Source organism: Amblyomma maculatum, chromosome 1 (assembly GCF_055883805.1).
Source record: "Amblyomma maculatum isolate TAMU_Amacu chromosome 1, ASM5588380v1, whole genome shotgun sequence".
NCBI lineage: Eukaryota > Metazoa > Arthropoda > Arachnida > Ixodida > Ixodidae > Amblyomma > Amblyomma maculatum.
This window is the reverse complement of record NC_139344.1, coordinates 483,827,117-483,834,016: the sequence shown is the minus strand read 5'-3', so window position 1 is coordinate 483,834,016 and position 6,900 is coordinate 483,827,117. Positions and strand designations below refer to the sequence as shown.

General features: G+C 43.6%; 1 long non-coding RNA gene across 1 annotated transcript; it reads left to right on the top strand.

Annotated features, from left to right (window-relative positions):
- The first annotated feature begins 1,506 nt into the window (after positions 1-1,506).
- LOC146210115 (uncharacterized) lies at positions 1,507-6,169 on the top strand. Its single transcript, XR_014708287.1, has 3 exons — positions 1,507-1,641; positions 1,992-2,098; positions 3,160-6,169. It is a non-coding gene; the product is annotated as an uncharacterized LOC146210115 (long non-coding RNA).
- The last annotated feature ends 731 nt before the right edge of the window (positions 6,170-6,900 follow it).

Sequence of the window (6,900 nt, the reverse complement as noted above, 5' to 3'; positions counted from 1 at the left end):
CGCAGCAACACCGGCCCGTATTGGAACGCGTCTACCTGTTTACGCCTAGCGTCACCTCGCGGCATAAAGGTTGAACTAAACCGTTTCAAGAACTATTATAACGTTGTTTTCTTTAAAGATTTACGACAATACAGGTGAAAATCGTGTTTTTAACGGTTCGTCGATTTTTTGCAGCAACAATATTACATGTGTAATCGCCACAACGTAGATAGACTGTTAATAGGTTAGACCGACTTCTCACGCAATGAGCCCCATGAGAACGTTAGTCTGTTTTTCCTTTTTATTACTGATGCTGAAGTGTACATGCTTCTCAGATGTCTCATTCACACAGCTGTAAGAATGAAAACATGCAAAATACTGTAAACTTGAGGGGATTACGGATGAAAGGTGATAACCGGCTACAGCAAACGAAAAACTGTGCCGTTACACCTGTTGTCTGTAGTCACTAGACGAGGAAACCAAATACAACAACTCGTTTTAATAATGTACAGGCACAAAAAAAATCAATGCGCAACAAGTCGGCATCGTCAGGCGAGTTCGTTCTTCCGAGATTAACTGAAAATCCGCGGAAGAGTTTGCCACGGCTACTACAGCAAGATAGAAACACACACGTGCGCCGTGCAGCAGCCGTCCTGACTCCCGGCGAGGTGCCCAGAAGGCGACGAGTTCGTCGATAACATCACGACAAACTCGTCAAGTTAAAAAAGAGGACCAACAGCATCTAACGCACGCTTTCCTCTTAAGCGCGGTAAAAGAATCTGCAGTGCTATGAATCTCACGACCATAAAGACAGCTAAATTAGCCTCTAGCCAGCGCATACATTGACCTAACAACTCACGTTTGAAAGATCGTTCATATGCATATACTCCGGCGTTCGCAAAGAGCATGACAACCGTACAACTACTGCAACAACCGCCAAACGTCACATTTTCGGTAATGGCGGAACGTCAGTTACGTCATGACGCGTCAATTTGACGTAATCTAAATATGCTTGCGTATCACGTGTTTCACGTGACATAGCTCCAGCCAATCAAATTTGAGCATCGGCTCCTTCCCAGTATGCCATTATTTTCATCACATTGGTTAATCAAGCGTAAGTGTTCTCCAAACCACCATCATTAACTTTGCTTCCACTCCAAAATCATTCGTATTTGTCATCCAGGCAACAAGAATAGCTCCGGTTGAAATCAATTTTCACGGCTACGTCATTTTGACGTAACCGCTAAAAGTGCTTGCCTCAACTGATGGTTTCGCGCCACAAGTTTGAAGCACGTGACTCTTTTCAGAGCCAATCAGAAAGACAATATGGCGCCGCCAGGGGATACCTGCGCATGCGCGAGAAGAAAGAAGGTAGGTGAGGAGGATCTGTTTGTAATCTGGCGAATGTGACGTAATAAATTGCTTATTTTTGTTTTTTGCTTGCGTGTACTCTCATACCCAGACGCTTTTTTTTATCGCCGCCTCCGCACCCGCAGGTTTTTTTTTGTTTTTTTTTTTTTTTTTTTCCTTTTCAATTTTGGCGCGCAGTGGTACAAGCAAGCGGGAGGCTTGTTCGCGCCGTGTTTCAGATTGACCAGACTGGAATGTATTCTGCAAAATAGACTGGGCGGCACCCATCCTTGCAAGTTTCTTCAGACTTTCGTAAGTACAGCGAAAATGCAGCGCAAAACACTTACGGTGGCATCCCGTACTTTCCTCGCCAACTTAGGAGAGCTCATGGCGCCGCTCTTTTCACGTTACAGCTTGTCTGGAAAGTTTTTCTGCATCGATGCGTTATTGCTAAGTGATCTCAATTCTTTTTGCGGCATCTTGCTGTGAGTCGGTGGCATAGCGTAGAGGATCTACGAAGCTCTTTTCCGTGCGCCAGGAAGCAGTCCCTTCAATATCCATGCTTCGATCGGTCGCCGGCGGCTCATTTTCGAGTGCGCCTCCGTTTTGCTCCCGAATAGCCCTGTCTTAGCAAGAGCAACCATTTCTATTTTTTGTTTCAGTGTGTGCCGAAATACTCTTGCTGCACAGCGATTTTGGGATCTTGGCTACGTCGCAGCTTCTGCTCATGGGCTCTCCTGCACCATGAATGCCTTGTGCCTCATGAAAGGTGGGTACAAAATGTGTGCTGGCAAAAACAGGTTGCTCCACAAGAGCGCTACTATATGAAATCGAAGTGACCTTATTTATGAAGCTGGCACTGGGCATGCATTTCGGTCAGCACCGTCACAGCCAAAGCAGTAGAAAAGGGGGAGGGGGGTGGGGGTGCCAGTACATATCTGCCGGATTGTTCTAACCACTAGATAGCACTATCCCGGTCATACGACTACAATTGTATAACATTTTAGCTAAGCGTGATAATATTAATGTTGAGATTTTTGCATCAACCCTAGGTGAATTCAAATTCTGTTTCTAGTTATGACTGTATATTGTCTTGTGTACCATACAAGGTAATTGCTGTTCATGGGCACGGTAAAAAAAATGTTTTTCAATGTTCACCAGCAAATCTACTCAGTGACAGTGCTATTTCTGTGGCCATTGTATAGATCCTTTTTGTATTCCTGACTAGAGCTGGTGAAATCGCTTCTTTCAGCTGTAGCGCGTTAACAAAATGAATGCTGGTGCATATTTTCCAGTAGCTGTCAAATACAGTGAGAGGGCATTCAGGTGCACAAGGTGGGACTAGGCTGAACCAGTCTGTTCCATATGGAGATACTAGTGCCCACGTAGGCCTGTCATGGTAGAAAATAGAATTGTATAATTGCTCGAAGAGCTTTCCAGTAGCATGCTTTGATGGGCTAGCTGGCACACCACTGCAGTGTGGTTTGGCTGTGAGAACAGGCCAAGGACGAAAGGAACGCACATGGAAATGCAAAGTTTGTTTTATCATTTCTTCATCTCCGTGTTTCTTTGGTTTACACTGCCAAATCATATTCACGCTTTCCTATATGTTATCTTGCAAACAGCAAATGCACTGCTAACACTAGGGGCAAATGTTATTTGCTCTTTTTGGTTGAGGCCCATTTATTTTACTGATAGAACATTAAATGTTTCCATGTGAGTGCCATGTGACAGCTACTAGCATTATACTTTCCTTCTGTGTTGCAGCGGGATCATTCATGTCTTACCTTTCCCAGGAGCCGGCATTTATTGCATTGCTCTGATTTCCAGGCCCTTCCCTGTCTGGTGCGTGTGCTGAAACAGGAATCCCTTGGAGGCGATTTGCAGCTTTTGTTCATCATCTTGATTCCGTCCCCACATAGGTAATAGCCACTGCGGTGGCACAGGATTAGGGTGCTCAATTGTTAAACCCAAGGACACAGGATGAAATCCTGGTTGCGGCAGTCCCTTTACAATGGAGGCTAAAAGCAATGCCGTGAACTGTGCGATGTTGACACACATTTAAAGACAAGGTTGTTGAAATTTCTGGAGGCCTTCACTAAAGCATGTATCTATGTCCCATTAATACGGAAACAGTCTGTCCGGGCAATGGACAGGGAGAAAATCCAATGAGGTCATTGAGAGCATATTTACCACGGTAGCAGGGGTGAATCCAGGTGCCTACCCTGTTGGGCCCCGGGGGCACAGCTAGTATTATTGCGACATATCTGTAGTGCTTCCTGGGGTGCAAACCTAACTTGCTGGACATGGACATGGGAAGCCAAGGACATGGGAACTCAATACAAAGAAGTACATGGGACAACACTGTTTGGTCTGAGACCCATTTCCAAAGCATTTCACCCCAAAAGAGCCAAGCATCAGGTCAGGGGAAATCCTGTACCAATTGGAAAACTGTTGAGTACCTGGCGGCACCTGAAATCAAACCTGGTACCTTCTGAATGCGCAGCATTTCTTTTTCTTGTGTTCCCGTGTGTCTTTGGCTGGTCCAATATGTTAGATTTAAGTTTAGTACAATACCCCAAGAAAACAAAAATGACAAAATATTTTTGGTCAGTACATAATCTAATTGCCCACTGTTCTTTTAGTTTTCATGGCATTGTTTGTCTATAAAATATATATCCATGAAATTTGTTGCCGCTTAACTAAATTTGTGCAGAGCTAAACACAAAATTTCACCGATCCAGTTTTTGTGTGTGTGAGTGTGTTCAGGTAAAGACTATCAGAAACATTGTTCTACATGCTAGTTTAACATATTTGACAATGGCTAAGTTTCAGAAATAAAAAGCACAGCTATGAGGTTCCTGAAAATTTTCAGACAGCTCGTCCCAGTGTATATTATTTTTTTTAAGAACATTGGTGAGTATGCTGAGCACTGATGTCTTCTTGCAATGAAATTTTTTCTAGCTTGGTCAGTTCTTTCAAGAACAAACTTAGTACTATCCTTTAACCATAATCATCACGGAATGACACGGATCTGGTGTGTGAATCCACCCCAAGTGCTCTGTAAAAAAAAAAAACGAAAATGTACTGCATACACCAGCGCACCTTTGACCAAGGCCTTTCTGAATTCATGAACTATCATTGAGCTTTTTTAAGATCTTCCAAAGCCACGTTGAGCACCATTAGAACGAGAACCCGAGGAAAGCCTACTACCCCACCAAGACATGATGGCCTTGTGACAGAATCTGCCTCACATTCAGGAGGTACCAGTTTCGATCCTGGTGCTGGTGGGTACAAGATTTCTCCCGGTCTGATTCTGGGCTCTTCTGGGATAAGATGCTTGGGAAAGGTATTCTAGTTCACTTCAGGAAAAGGGTCATGAACCAAAATTCACGATTCGTTCCACCATTAGACAACCCTAAGTCCGCTTCGTGCAGCAGAAGCCCATATGCAGTTCCTTTTTCCTCCTTTCCTAAGCCATGAGCCCTGGTAAGCCAAGCACCAGGCTGGGCCATAGCTGGTACACATTTGAGAAAATTGGAAGTGGAAGTCGAACCCACCACATTGCTGTAATGTGGAATGATGCTGAGATAAGGAAATAGTGAGCCAGCACTATTACTAACCATTCAAGAAAGACTACTGATTACTCACACTGTGGTTCATTAACAGGATGTACTCAGGGGTGCAAAAGCTCAAATAAGATTTGTAGCGATTTTTGGAGCAGCAAAATCTTCGTTTTAGAGCAATAAAATTCATATTTGGAGCAGCTCACAAGAAAAAAAAATTAATTCAAATTTTGGAGCTGTTAAACATGGAAGAAACTTTGCTTTCGGCACAAAAGAATGAAGAGGTGTGAATATCGGACTGTATGAATGCGATCCAAAGGAAATCTAGCAAAGGCCACCTATCACCGATGCTGCGTGTATTTATTTTTGTAAATGAGCTTTTTGTACTGCTAGGCATGCTATCACACACACAAAAATGTGAATCATAAAATTGAAGAGGCTAAATAAAAAAAGCTAGAGAATATGCCTTTTTTTTTTTTTTTTCATTTAGCACGGTTTGACAACCTTAATCATGGGACTTTATGTTGCTTGCAAGGCTCAAAAAACATTGTTTTACTCTCTGCGAAATCCACAGCTCGTGTCGTGCGAGGGCAGCTCCGAAAGAGCTTAATTTGAAGCAGTGACTGCGATCAGCCTGTGTCCAGAAGCGAGCGCAGTGCAAAGACAAAATTTTGATTAAAAAGCAAATACAGAAACAGACAAAAAGAAACGCCGACCAAAAGGCGAAATGGCAAATGCCAAAAGCAAGTTTTAAGCAAAGAAAACCGACGAGCGAGCACATCTTCGGCTTGTAAATTATACTTGTTGTGGACTGGCGGTGGCTTTTGACACAATATTTTGATTAAGGAGAGGTGGACGATTATTAGGTTATGTATTTCATGCACAATGCATACCTTATAGTACTTCAATGTTGCAGCATGCATAAATGTTAATTTTGGCAGTCTTGGGCTCCACTACGGCATTATGGAATTCAATAGCTAGGCTGCTGTGCGTTTCTCGACCTTCTGATGTTCGAAATAAATTTCACATGTTCCACCTCCAGTTGTATTAGCACGAACTTCGGCGGTGATGCAGGCATTGCGAAATCAGGGGGTAGACGAGTGAAAGTGCTGCAAGATATATTTAGTGGGTGCACAGCAATCATAGTTCTGCATAAAAAAGTAACAAAATTCCCATACAGAAAGGTGTTAGACAAGGAGACACGCTCTCCCCAGTACTATTCACAGCTTGCTTAGAGGAAGTATTCAGAGACTTGGAATGGGAGCAGTTAGGGATCAGGGTAGGAGGTTAATCTGCAATTTGCTGATGACATTGCCTTGCTAAGTAACTCGGGGGATGAACTGCAAATAATGATTGATGACTTAGACAGGAAAAGTAGAAAGGTAGGCTTAAAAATCAATATGCAGAAGACTAAGGTAATGTTCAACAGCCTCGGGAAGGAACAGCAGTTTACATTAGGTAGCGAAATACTGGAAGTAGTAGGCGAATATGTCTACATAGGACAGGTAGTAACCGCAGACTTGGACCATGGAAAGGAAATAACAAGAATAAGATTGGGATGGAGCGCATTTGGCAAGCACTCACAGATTATAACTAGCAGCTTATTGGTATCACTCAAGAGGAAAGTATGCAACAGTTGCATCTTACCTGTACTCACCTATGGGGCTGAAACGTGGAGGCTAACCAAGAGGGTTCTACTTAAGTTGAGGATAACTCAGAGGGCTACGGAACGAAAAATGGTAGGGGTAACATTAAGAGATGGGAAGCGTGCAGAGTGGCTCAGAGAAATAACTCAAGTTACCGACATTCTAGTGGAAATTAAGAAGAAGAAATGGACATGGGCAGGACATGTAATGCGAAGAGAGGATAACCGATGGTCGCTTAGGGTAACAAACTGGATTCCAAGGGAAGGAAAGCGTAGCAGGGGACAGCGGATGAGGTTGAGAAGTTCGCAGGGGTCAAGTGGATGGGAGAGGCCTTCGCCCTGCAGTGGGTATAGTCAGGC